The 14,609-nt window shown below is 45.0% G+C and overlaps 1 protein-coding gene across 3 annotated transcripts in view; it reads right to left on the reverse strand.

The window, feature by feature from the left end:
* sgms2a (sphingomyelin synthase 2a) overlaps positions 1-14,609 on the reverse strand; it is a 98,207-nt gene that overhangs the window by 65,759 nt on the left and 17,839 nt on the right. For 2 of the 3 annotated variants that reach the window (XM_038792697.1, XM_038792696.1), the window contains exon 2: positions 9,033-9,133. The gene's annotated coding sequence lies outside the window, so the exon portion shown is untranslated. Of the gene's footprint in view, positions 1-9,032; positions 9,134-9,735; positions 9,831-14,609 lie in introns of those variants that run through there. The other variant, XM_038792695.1, reaches the window with a different exon arrangement.

The following is a 14,609-nucleotide window of genomic DNA, read 5'->3' on the forward strand; positions in this document are numbered from 1 at the left end:
GTATCCTGCAGATCTGGCTGAATTATACAGGGTTTCACCCAGTCACAACAGAACTGAAACTAAAGGGTGCATCAACCTGACTGACAAAATTTTTCCCATTAGTGTTCGTACAGTCATGTGAAATACGAGGTCAGATATGAGGCAAAGTTGCCCGTGGGGGAGTGATTAAAAATCGGGTTGGCCAAGAGATCAGAATTGGAAGAGATTATGGGCGGGAATCTCCGGCCGCGTTCAGTGTTCATGTTTCCACTCCTGCAACACTGCTCTGATCAAAGTTACAAATTACATCCTGTACCATTGCACCACCTCTTACCCATTGTACTGTTCCTGCAGCCTCTGACATGGTTGTCCCCAACACCCTCGTCCAGAACCGCTTCATTTTCACCAGCTACACACCTGCTTCCATTTTTATCTGTCCAATCGCAGTCAAAATCATTGATATTTTCTCTTAACGCTCCTATTATCTCTGGTCTACCCAAGGATCTATTGTTGGCTTTTTCTTATTTCTCATCCACATGCTGGCTCTCAAAGTTAGTCTCCAACTTTACTTCACTCACCCCTCTCTACCCTTCCATGGCTTCTAAATTACAAGACTGCTTGTCCAATGTCCGGTCAGGTATGAGTAGAAATTTCCACTCACTAAGTATTGTGACGATCAAAGCCATTGTCTTTGGCCCAGACAACAATAACAATCTAACCTCGAGCCAACGATTCAAACCCTCTTCCTGACGACTGAGGCTCATTCAGATCATTCACAATTAGACCTTGAGATGGTCTTCTTGCCACATGTCTGCACCATCACAAAAGTCTATTTTCAGCTCCGTAATGTCACCCAGCATCAATCCTGCTCCAGCTCGTCCGCTGCTGACAAACCCATCCATGCTTTTCTTAGAGCTGGACTCGAATACACTTGCCCTCTCTGTGCTGATCCACCACACTCAACCCTCCAAAACCTTAAGCTCATCCAGAACTCTCCTCCTCGAGCCCTAACTTGCACCAAGTCCTTTTTGTCCATCACTCTTTGAATTACATCAGATTCAGAGTGAAGCCTCCATTTTCAAATTTTCACATCCCCCCTCCAGCCCTTAAACTCTTGAGATACAAGGCTGGATTCTTCCACCCCACCCGCCGCAAGATTGCCACAGGCGAGAAGTGAACATTGACCTCGGGTGGGATTCTCCGGTCGCCGGGCGGATGCGGGGGGAGAATCCATCTCTTCCAATTCTGGTCTCTTAAATAACTCAAGTTATAATCACTCCACCATAGGCAACTTTGCCTTCAGTCACCAATGTTCCAAACTCTGGAATGGCCTCCCCTAATTATCTCCACCTTTCTATTCTCCTTTCGGTTGCTTCACATAGGGGCAGCCTGTTGGTGCTGCCTCACAGCGCCAGGAATCCGGGTTCAATTCCAGCCTTGGGTGACTCTGGATGTTGAGTTTGCACATACACCCGTGTCGGTATGGGTTTCCACCAGGTGCTCTGGTTTCCTCCCATAGTCCAAAGATTTGCAGGTTAGGTGGGTTGGCCATGCTAAAATTGCCCCTTAGTGTCCAAAGATGTGCATGATAGGTGGGATTTTGGGGTGGGGGGGGGGGGGTGGGGGGGGGGGGGGAGTGGGCCTGGGTAGGGTGTTCTTTCGAAGCGGGTTGGTGCAGACTTGATGGGCCAAATGGCCTCCTTCTGCACAGTGGGGATTCTATGACAAAACACCTTTCTCACCAAGATTTCGGTCATCTGACCTCATATCTCACATGCCACAAGTGCAAAATTTTGTTTGATCACAATCCTCAGCGGCCTATTCGCATGCAGAAGAGTCAAACTGCAATGTGATAATTTGTTTTCAGTTGTTGATTCAGAAATAAGCGTTGGTCAGGAGACAAGAGAATGCCCCTGTTCCAATAGTGCCACATCACCACGATCTTTTACATCCTCAGAAGGCCAGGGTTGCACCGGTGACAGCGACATACTCTTTAAGTTTGGCATTGACGTGTCAATCTAGATTGCAAGCTCATCTCTTGACTGGGGCTTGATCCCATGACTTTCTGACTTCTGAGGGAGTGTTCCACAAATAAACCATGTTTGACACCCGAGAGTCATCTGACATGGGCAGCACGGTAGCATTGTGGATAGCACAATCGCTTCACAGCTCCAGAGTCCCAGGTTCGATTCCGGCTTGGGTCACTGTCTGTGTGGAGTCTGCACATCCTCCCCGTGTGTGCGTGGGTTTCTTCCGGGTGCTCCGGTTTCCTCCCACAGTCCAAAGATGTGCAGGTTAGGTGGATTAGAACATAGAACATAGAACATAGAACAGTACAGCACAGAACAGGCCCTTCGGCCCTCAATGTTGTGCCGAGCAATGATCACCCTACTCAAACCCACGTATCCACCCTATACCCGTAACCCAACAACCCCCCCCTTAACCTTACTTTTTTTTAGGACACTACGGGCAATTTAGCATGGCCAATCCACCTAACCCACACATCTTTGGACTGTGGGAGGAAACCGGAGCACCCGGAGGAAACCCACGCACACACGGGGAGGACGTGCAGACTCCGCACAGACAGTGACCCAGCCGGGAATCGAACCTGGGACCCTGGAGCTGTGAAGCATTTATGCTAACCACCATGCTACCGTGCTGCCCACGGTATGATAAATTGCCCTTAGTGTCCAAAATTGCCCTTAGTGTTGGGTGGGGTTACTGGGTTTTTTAAAAAATAAATTTAGATTAGCCAATTATTTTTTCCAATTAAGGGGGCAATTTAGCGTGGCCAATCCACCTACTCTGCACATTTTTGGGTTGTGGGGGCGAAACCCACGCAGACACGGGGAGAATGTGCAAACTCCACACGAACAGTGACCCAGAGCCGGGATCGAACCTGGGACCTCAGCGCCGTGAGGCGGTTGTGCTAACCACTAGGCCACCGTGCTGCCCTGGGGTTACTGGGTTATGGGGATAGGGTGGAGGTGTTAACCTTGGGTAGGGTGCTCTTTCCAGGAGCCGGTGCAGACTCGATGGGCCGAATGGCCTCCTTCTGTACTGTAAAATTCTATGAAAGTCATCCCAGGGGGTGGGGGGGGAGAAAAATTAAGGAATTAAGAGCAAGAGATTATTACTAAAGATACGAGAAACATTATTCAACTACAAAGCCAGACGACATGATAGTGTTGGTCGAAGGGTTCTACTCGAGGTGGCAGCCATTCATTTCCTTTTTCAAAGAGCTAGTCACCATCAACGGATGGGGGGGGGGGGGTTATTAGTTTATAATAAGTTATCAGGGCATGGGAGGGGGGTTAGTGGAGTTGTAAATTTCTGAAGTTATTCATGTACTGTACCTGTATATATTTGTTGGTTAGGATGGATTTATTTTGTAATAATGAAACATTTGTTTTTACCATTAAAAATATTTTCAAAAAAGAAGATGGAGGGGGACGTTCACAGCCTAAATGTGCGGAATTGAAATGGCAAGCAACAGGAAGTTTGGGATCATGCACGTGCAGACTGGGTGAACGTTTTGTCAAACACCTTTGCTCAGTCCGCAAACATGACCCTGACCTTCTGGTCACCTGCCACTTCAACTCAGAATCTTGCTCTGATGCTCACATGTCCATCCTTGGCTTGCTGCAATGTTCCAGTGAAGCTCAATGCAAACAGACGGAGCAGCATCTCAACTTGCCATTAGGCATGTTGCAACCTTCTGGACTCAACGTTGGAGTTCAGCAACTTTAGACTGTGAACCTCCCCCTGTGCCTCATGAAATGAAAATGAAATGAAAATCGTTTATTGTCACAAGTCGGCTTCAAATGAAGTTACTGTGAAAAGCCCCTAGTCGCCACCTTCCCGCGCCTGTTGGGGAAGGCTGTTATGGGACTAACACTAGCTGTGGGAGAGCAATAAAAAAACAAATGAATGTTAAGCAAGTAGAGTTTAAAAATTAAGATTTAAATTGTAAAATATTAATTAGGCGTATTTTATTGATTTTATTTTATTTTTAAAATCCGTGTTTTTATTCCATTGGATGAGAAAGCTGTGGGTGCCAACTGCACTCCAGAGCGTGCAATCTGGGCTTGCACATTGTTGTACTGAGGCAGTGCAGCACTGTCTGAGGCAGTCTTTTCAATGAGGTGTTTGAATCAAGCTGTCTGCCCTCCCAAGCATATGTTCATGGTCTTAATGAAAGAAGAGCTGTGCCCCGGCAAACCCCAACATCACTGACAGCAGATTGTCTGGTTGTTATCACGTTGTGGTTTGCGTGACCTTGCTGTGCGACAATTGGCTGTTGGATTTCTCTCCATTATAAGAATAACTTCAAATGTACTTCGCAAACCATTGCAGCAGGTCTGACAGCATGTAACGTTTCGAGTCTGGATGACTCTTTGTCAGATGGACTTTCATGGTTGTGAGTTGCTTTGGGATGTTGCAATCGCGAAAGGTGCGATATGAATGCAAGTTCTTCTCTCCTGATGCAGTGTTAAACCAAGATTGTTAAGTTTAGGAAGAAGTAAGGAGTAATTTGTTTGCCATGGAGATTTGATCTCTACTTGCCTGGATGAGTGCAACTCCAACAACAACAGAATGCATGACAGCATCCAGAATAAAGCAGCCAGCTTGATTGGCACCCAGTCCACCACTTTACACTTTCACTACTGCACATACCGGCAGCAGTGTACACCATCCACTGTCTTAAAAGCAATTAGGGATGGGCAATAAATGCTGACCCCGCCAACAACTTCCATATCCCATGAACAAATATATATTTTTTAAATGAGTAGCATTATAGAATCCTTACAGTGTAGAAGGAGGCCATTTGACCTATCAGGTCTGCACCAACCCTCCGAAGGAGCACTTCATCCAGGCTCACTCCACAGCCCTATCCCCATAAACATCATGGCCTATGCATGTAACCTGCTTTGTTTGGACACAAATGGACAATTTAACAAGGTCAATCCACCTCACCTGCACATCTTTGGACTGTGTGAGGAAACCCATTCAGACATGGGGAGTAAGTGCAAACTCCACACAGACAGTCGCCCAAGGCCGGAATTGAACCCAGGTCCCTGGCGCTGTGATGCAGCAATGCTAACCACTGTGCCACCGGGCCGCCTACAAATCAGTTCATTGCTGAAAATAGGCACCTGAGCAAAATCTCAAAAATTGTTTTTTTTTCCCCAATTCATTTTTGGGATGTGCGTGTCGCAGGCTCGGCCAGCATTTATTGCCCATCCCTAATTGCCCTTAAGGTGATGGTGAGCTGCCTTCTTGAACTGCTGCAGTCCGTGTGGTGTAGGTACATCCACAGTGCTGTTAGGAAGGGGTGTTTTAAGTATTAGCAGTTTTTAAATGTGACTAACATAGTTATAAATTCAGGGTTGGGTTGAATCACCTCATAGTCACATTAAGGAGATCTTTTCAACAAGATATCCCACATAAAATTATAGCCCAAATTCCACAAGACTGGGGCAACAACAAATCTGGTCTGCGATTATATTCCTGGTTTTTCTACCTCCCCCCCGGCCCTGTGTTAGGAGAATCCGATGGAAAACTGCCTCACTGGTTTGGACAGGTGAGCCTAACTAGTTGACTTGCAAAACGTGGAGTCCCAAAACTTCCTCTTTAAATTCTCTTGCTGGGTGCAACACGATTGGTTGGAGTAGTTTCAAATTAGCTAGCAAGCCGGATAGAGTTTGTGAAATACAATAGGCTGATCTCTACCGGTCATACGGTTTGTCGATTGTTTCTTTCTCCCTCTAGTTTATTAGGCATTGTTCAAATATGCAGTGACCTATTTCTGTGTGACAGGCCGCCCAGTTCACAAAGTGTGATAATGCCGATATTGTTAACGGGTCCTTTCCTCGGCTCTATACAGGTTGATTTACACGATTTGTCAGTGCCAAGTTGGGACGCACTAAAACAATAGGAGCATTATTGAAAAGATATTGTGAATTTTGAATGTCGTACTTGATTTGAGAGTAAACTGAGGGTAGGATATGGCATTTGATCACAACCTCATGACATCTCAGAAAGTGGTTCGCGAACAATGAGTGAATTGCAATTTCTAGTTTTGAGCAAAGGCAGCAAACCCACCAACAAGACCCACAAAAAATGAGGGAGAAAAATGACCAATTATGCTCCACTATTGCCACCTTCAACTGCCCTAGGTCCTAAGCACTGGATTTCCATCCTTAGGCGGCTCAATAACACAGTGGTTAGCACAGTTGCTTCACCGCTCCAGGGTCCCAGGCTCGATTCCCGGCTTGGGTCACTGTCTGTGTGGAGTCTGCACGTTCTCCCCATGTCTGCGTGGGTTTCCTCCGGGTGCTCCGGTTTCCTCCCACAGTCCAAAGATGTGCAAGTTAGGTGGATTGGCCATGATAAATTGCCCATAGTGTCCAAAACATGTTAGTTTGGGTTACGGGATAGGGTGGAGGTGTGGGGTGGGGTGGAGGTGTGGGCTTGGATAGGGTGCTCTTTCCAAGTGCCGGTGCAGACTCAATGGGCCGAATGGCCTCCGTCTGCATTGTAAATTCTATGATTCTATGACTTCTCTCTCCTCTAGTAAAATGCTCTTTAAAACTACCACTTCGACCAAGTTTCTGCTCACCACGCCCAATATCTGGCTCAATGCCAAGTTTTGTTGGGTAACATTTGTGTGAAGTGCCTTGGGATATTATAATCTGTTAAAGGTGAGAGATAAATGAAATTTGTTAATCTGCTTTGCAAAGAGTTAGCTCAGGCAGGATTATTGGTCAAGGCAATGGGAAAATTCTCCTGCTCCTCTTGTAATCATGTGTTGGGATCTTTTATATTCAGTTCTGGATCAGGTGCCATCTTTTAATGCAATGTCACATTCTCGCTGCTCTGAAATGTCAGCTGAGTACTTTGTTCAAGAATGTAGCATTGGGGCTATTGTGAAATGAAAATGTCATTGATGCTGGTAATTCCAAAGTATTAAATACTAAAAATATCTCTGATTGATTTGCATCGGGGTAGGACTAGTTGGAATAAGCTGGTTTTGAATATTGCTGGTTGGCGAAGTAACGTGTGAGCCAATTTGGAGTTGTGCCAAATGTATTTCAAAATCTGCCTCCAAAACCTCAGCATATGCACCGCTACCAGATTGGAACAGGCCCTTCGGCCCTCCAAGCCTGTACCGGTCATGGCTAAATTTTGCAGGGGAAAACTTAAGCGAGGCTATTCCCAAGGCCCCCAAGCTAGAACAACTACAAGAGCCCGCCTCCATATGCCCCCAAATGGAATTTTGATCCCTCAGCCACCCACTAATAAAATAACATTAGGTAAGGCGAAGCCACCTGACTGTCTCCGAAAACATTCTCCTCCATCTTGACCCCCATTTTGTTTTCTTGGCATGGCCCAATGGCATGTCCCAATGCAATTACCACCTCTGCCCCAAGTCCCCACTGGGATATCTCTCACTCGTTCTTTAGTTGTGTTCTCACTGAGCACTGACCTATGTTCTCCTATTAACACATTCTGCTATCTTACCTTTATGCCACTATCAGCACCTTCTTTAATGCTCCCATTAACACTGGTAGAATTTACAGTGCAGAAGGAGACCATTCAGCCCATCAAGTCTGCACTGCCCTTGGAAAGAGGACCCTACCTACACCCACACCTCCACCCTATCCCCATAACCCAGTAATCCCACCCAACCTTTTCTGGACACCAAGGGCAATTTAGCAAGGCCAATCTACCTAACCTGCACATCTTTCGACTGTGGGAGGAAACCGGAGCACCCAGAGGAAACCCACGCAGACACAGGGAGACCATGCAGATTCCACATACAGAGTCACCCAAGACAGTGACCCAAGCGGGAACCGAACCTGGACCCTGGAGTTGTGAAGTGACAGTGCTAACCACTGTGCTACCGTGTCATCACAAAAATGTCATGGACACCAGACAAGGTCTCCTTAGCTCCCACCTATGCCTGACATTCTATTCTTCTCCGCCTCCTCCAACTCCTTTCCAATTGTATAATCCATCACAATTCTCCCTCTCTGTAGAAGTCAAACAGACTTGAAATGTTGCCAGACCTGCTGCGTCCTACCAGCATTTTCTGTTTTTATTTTGGATTTCCAGCATCCGCAGTATTTTGTGTTTATCGGAGTGTTTAAAGCACATGTTTCCTTAGCTCGGGTTTTGCTGCAGCAGGTCACCATCCTGTCAGTAGAAGCTTGAGGGGTGCCAGCCCACCAGGCGACTCTTCCACTCTTACTACAGGCCGTGGGCATAATCAACCTGTTTGGCCAGGTCCTGATCACCCCTTCACTGGCCATCCAAGTCCTCAACTGGGACTAGAACATGGCTCAAAGGAAAGAAGCGATCCGTTGCTCCACTTCCTTCCTATTTGCTGACGAAATAATAATAATAATCTTTATTGTCACAAGTAGGCTTACATTAACACTGCAATGAAGTCACTGTAAAAAGCCCCCAGTCGTAGAATCATAGAATTTGCTGTGCAGAAGGAGGCCATTCAACCCATCGAATCTCCACCAGCCCTTGGAAAGGGCATCTTACTTAGGCCCACGAGCTCAATTAAGCTCCTTAATTGATGAGAACTGCTTGACCTGCGTGATCCCGGCTCCATATTCTTACACATACAGAGCCCCCCCCCCCCCCCCCCCCCCCCCCCACGTAAGTACAGTGGTTAGCACTGATGCTTCACAGCACCAGGGTCCCTGGTTCGATTCCCGTCTTGGGTTACTGTCTGTGCGGAGTCTGCACGTTCTCCCCGTGTCTGCGTGGGTTTCCTCCGGGTACTCCGGTTTCCTCCTACAAGTCCTGAAAGACGTGCTTGTTGGGTGAATTGGACATTCTGAATTCTCCCTCCGTGTACCCGAACAGGCGTCGGAGTGTGGGGACGAGGGGATTTTCACAGTAACTTAATTCCAGGGTTAAAGTAAGCCTACTTGTGACACTAATACAGATTATTATTATAACTAGTGGCCAGGCTGCTGGTCAAAAGGTGGTCAATAGTGGGGAGCAAGGATTAATTGCCCACGAATCGTCCTTACCCAACTTGAGTTTCTGTCCTCACACAACGTGCCTTCACTGTCAAACCGACCTTGTTTCCAAGTGACTAACTGATGTGTCATTCAGGACTTAGGATGCGAGCCTGAGAACCAGAGAGAGAAAAAAATAAAAGATTAAAACACACACCGGCAACCAGGAATCAGATCGTCACTTAAAAATAAACATTATCCGTCCCAGCAACATGGAAATAAAAACATTGCCAACTCTGAAGGTAGCCCCCGGGGATAAATCCGCCACTAGACAGGACTCGCTCTGTGTATCTAGTTTCAACCCAATGGGAGAGGAATCTGTGCCCCGTCACCATCTGCCAGCCCCACCGTCATGACACATCTACACGAGGAACTAACTCCTCTAAACTTTGTCCCCTGTTCCTCACCGGCTGCTTCAAAGTACCAACCCATTTAAACTATCCACCGTTCAGAAACTCCCTCTGAACTCTCCCAGGGGAGCCGGAGCCCCTCACAGGCTCCAGTAAACCAAATCCTTTCCAACTGGTCCCATCAAACTGTGCTGGAGGTGTGAAATCTGTGCCCCTTTCAACAGGACAGACCCTCCCCCCCCCCCCCCCCCCCCGGAGCTGGAGAGTTTTCCCGGGATGACACTGTCACAAACTCCTGCAAAGCAGAAAAAGGGGGTGAAAATAGAGCCAGGGACTCTCCCTCTCTCTCCTGCCCAGCCTCTTACCGCAGCTCCGACCATTCATGTCCGTGTCCTCTCAGCCCCTGCAGCAGTCTGCTGGGCTGTGGCAAGGCAGCCAGCAGCAACACTGACTGTCTCCTCCCTCTCTTCCAGTCTGCGCATGAACCGATCCCACACTCAAACACTCCTGACAACTCAAACCCCACTCACTTCTCTCATGCCTTGCTCTCCCTTTCTGCGCCCACGTATTCTTTTAAAACAAGTAAAGCACCAACTTACAAATCCAAAATACAGTTGTCGCTGGTCCCAGAAAAAGAAGTGAATGTCAGCTGTGAATGACAGGGCTCCAAAAGCTCGTGTTTGAAACAAACCTGTTGGACTTTAACTTGGTGTTGTAAGACTTCTTACTGTGCTCACCCCAGTCCAACGCCCGCATCTCCACATCATACAGTCACTGTATCAGCTGGATCAGAATATCTGATATCCCCTTTCTACAGTCACTGTATCAGCTGTATCAGCTGGAACAGAATGTCTGATATCCCTCTTTCTACAGTCACTGTATCTGTATCAGCTGGATCAGAATATTTGATATCCCTCTTTCTACAGTCACTGTATCAGCTGGATCAGAATATCTGATATCCCTCTTTCTACAGTCACTATCAGCTGGATCAGAATATCTGATATCCCCCTTTCTACAGACACTGTATCTGTATCAGCTGGATCAGAATATCTGATATCCCTCTTTCTACAGTCACTGTATCTGTATCAGCTGTATCAGAATATCTGATATCCCTCTTTCTACAGTCATTGTATCTGTATCAGCTGTATCAGAATATCTGATATCCCTCTTTCTACAGTCACTGTATCTGTATCAGCTGTATCAGAATATCTGATATCCCTCTTTCTACAGTCACTGTGTCTGTATCAGTTGGATCAGAATATCTGATATCCCCCTTTCTACAGTCACTATCTGTATCAGCTGGATCAGAATATCTGATATCCCTCTTTCTACAGTCACTGCATCAGCTGGATCAGAATATCTGATATCCCCTTTCTACAGTCACTGCATCAGTATCAGCTGGATCAGAATATCTGATATCCCTCTTTTTACAGTCACTGTGTCTGTATCAGCTGGATCAGAATATCTGATATCCCCCTTTCTACAGTCACTGTATCTGTATCAGCTGGAACAGAATATCTGATATCCCTCTTTCTACAGTCACTGTATCCGTATCAGCTGGATCAGAATATCTGATATCCCTCTTTCTACAGTCACTGTATCTGTATCAGCTGGAACAGAATGTCTGATATCCATCTTTCTACAGTCACTGTATCAGCTGTATCAGCTGGAACGGAATATCTGATATCCCTCTTTCTACAGTCACTGTATCTGCATCAGCTGGATCAGAATATCTGATATCCCTCTTTCTACATGATGTGGAGATGCCGGCGTTGGACTGGGGTGAGCACAGTAAGAAGTCTTACAACACCAGGTTAAAGTCCAACAGGTTTGTTTCAAACACGAGCTTTCGGAGCACGGCTCCTTCTTCAGGTCTGAAGAAGGAGCCGTGCTCCGAAAGCTCGTGTTTGAAACAAACCTGTTGGACTTTAACCTGGTGTTGTAAGACTTCTTACTGTCCTCTTTCTACAGTCACTGTATCAGTATCAGCTGGAACAGAATATCTGATATCCCACTTTCTACAGTCACTGTATCTGTATCAGCTGGATCAGAATATCTGATATCCCTCTTTCTACAGTCACTGTATCAGCTGGATCAGAATATCTGATATCCATTTTTCTACAGCCACTGTATCAGCTGGATCAGAATATCTGATATCCCCTTTCTACAGTCACTGCATCAGTATCAGCTGGAACAGAATATCTGATTTCCCTCTTTCTACAGTCACTGTATCAGCTGGATCAGAATATCTGATATCCCTCTTTCTACAGTCACTGTATCAGTATCAGCTGGATCAGAATATCTGATATCCCTCTTTCTACAGTCACTGTATCAGCTGGATCAGAATATCTGATATCCCTATTTCTACAGTCACTGTATCAGCTGGATCAGAATATCTGATATCCCTCTTTCTACAGTCACTGTGCCTGTATCAGCTGGATAAGAATATCTGATATCCCTCTTTCTACAGTCACTGTATCTGTATCAGCTGGATAAGAATATCTGATATCCCTCTTTCTACAGTCACTGTATCTGTTTCAGCTGGATCAGAATATCTGATATCCCTCTTTCTACAGTCACTGTATCTGTATCAGCTGGATCTGAATATCTGATATCCCTCTTTCTACAGTCGCTGTATCAGCTGGATCAGAATATCTGATATCCCACTTTCTACAGTCACTGTATCTGTATCAGCTGGATCAGAATATCTGATATCCCTCTTTCTACAGTCACTGTATCTGTATCAGCTGGAACAGAATGTCTGATATCCATCTTTCTACAGTCACTGTATCAGCTGTATCAGCTGGAACAGAATATCTGATATCCCTCTTTCTACAGTCACTGTATCTGTATCAGCTGGAACAGAATATCTGATATCCATCTTTCTACAGTCACTGTATCAGCTGGATCAGAATATCTGATATCCCTCTTTCTACATTCACTGTATCTGTATCAGCTGGATCAGAATATCTGATATCCCTCTTTCTACAGTCACTGTATCTGTATCAGCTGGAACAGAATGTCTGATATCCATCTTTCTACAGTCACTGTATCAGCTGTATCAGCTGGAACAGAATATCTGATATCCCTCTTTCTACAGTCACTGTATCTGTATCAGCTGGAACAGAATATCTGATATCCATCTTTCTACAGTCACTGTATCAGCTGGATCAGAATATCTGATATATCTCTTTCTACAGTCACTGTATCAGTATCAGCTGGATCAGAATATCTGATATCCCCTTTCTACAGTCACTGTATCAGCTGGATCAGAATATCTGATATCCCTCTTTCTACATTCACTGTATCCGTATCAGCTGGATCAGAATATCTGATATCCCTCTTTCTACAGTCATTGTATCTGTATCAGCTGGATCAGAATATTTGATATCCCTCTTTCTACAGTCACTGTATTAGCTGGATCAGAATATCTGATATATCTCTTTCTACAGTCACTGTATCAGCTGTATCAGCTGTATCAGAATATCTGATATCCCTCTTTCTACAGTCACTATCAGCTGTATCAGAATATCTGATATGCCCTTTCTACAGTCACTGTATCAGCTGGATCAGAATATCTGATATCCCCTTTCTACAGTCACTGTACCAGATGGATCAGAATATATGATATCCCACTTTCTACAGGTACTGTATCAGCTGGATCAGAATATCTGATATCCCTCTTTCTACAGTCACTGTATCTGTATCAGCTGGATCAGAATATCTGATATCCCTCTTTCTACAGTCACTGTATCTGTATCAGCTGGATCAGAATATTTGATATCCCTCTTTCTACAGTCACTGTATTAGCTGGATCAGAATATCTGATATATCTCTTTCTACAGTCACTGTATCAGCTGTATCAGAATATCTGATATTCCTCTTTCTACAGTCACTATCAGCTGTATCAGAATATCTGATATGCCCTTTCTACAGTCACTGTATCAGCTGGATCAGAATATCTGATATCCCCTTTCTACAGTCACTGTACCAGATGGATCAGAATATATGATATCCCACTTTCTACAGTCACTGTATCAGCTGGATCAGAATATCTGATATCCCTCTTTCTACAGTCACTGTATCTGTATCAGCTGGATCAGAATATCTGATATCCCTCTTTCTACAGTCACTGTATCAGTATCAGCTGGAACAGAATATCTGATATCCATCTTTCTACAATCACTGTATCAGCTGGAACAGAATATCTGATATCCCACTTTCTACAGTCACTGTATCTGTATCAGCTGGATCAGAATATCTGATATCCCTCTTTCTACAGTCACTGTATCAGTATCAGCTGGAACAGAATATCTGATATCCATCTTTCTACAATCACTGTATCAGCTGGAACAGAATATCTGATATCCCACTTTCTACAGTCACTGTATCTGTATCAGCTGGATCAGAATATCTGATATCCCTCTTTCTACAGTCACTGTATCAGCTGGATCAGAATATCTGATATCCCCTTTCTACAGTCACTGTGTCTGTATCAGCTGGATCAGAATATCTGATTTCCCTCTTTCTACAGTCACTGTATCAGCTGGATCAGAATATCTGATATTCCTCTTTCTACAGTCACTGTATCTGTATCAGCTGGATCAGAATATCTGATATCCCTCTTTCTACAGTCACTGTATCTGTATCAGCTGGATCAGAATATCTGATATCCCCTTTCTACAGTCACTGTATCTGTATCAGCTGGATCAGAATATCTGATTTCCCTCTTTCTACAGTCACTGTATCAGCTGGATCAGAATATCTGATATCCCACTTTCTACAGTCACTGTATCTGTATCAGCTGGAACAGAATATCTGATATCCCTCTTTCTACAGTCACTGTATCAGCTGGAACAGAATATCTGATATCCCTCTTTCTACAGTCACTGTATCTGTATCAGCTGGAACAGAATGTCTGATATCCATCTTTCTACAGTCACTGTATCAGCTGGAACAGAATATCTGATATCCCTCTTTCTACAGTCACTGTGTCTGTATCAGCTGGAACAGAATGTCTGATATCCATCTTTCTACAGTCACTGTATCAGCTGGAACAGAATATCTGATATCCCTCTTTCTACAGTCACTGTATCTGTATCAGCTGGAACAGAATATCTGATATCCATCTTTCTACAGTCACTGTATCAGCTGGATCAGAATATCTGATATATCTCTTTCTACAGTCACTGTATCAGTATCAGCTGGATCAGAATATCTGATATCCCCTTTCTACAGT

The sequence above is a fragment of the Scyliorhinus canicula genome, chromosome 3, assembly GCF_902713615.1.
Source record: "Scyliorhinus canicula chromosome 3, sScyCan1.1, whole genome shotgun sequence".
Lineage (NCBI taxonomy): Eukaryota > Metazoa > Chordata > Chondrichthyes > Carcharhiniformes > Scyliorhinidae > Scyliorhinus > Scyliorhinus canicula.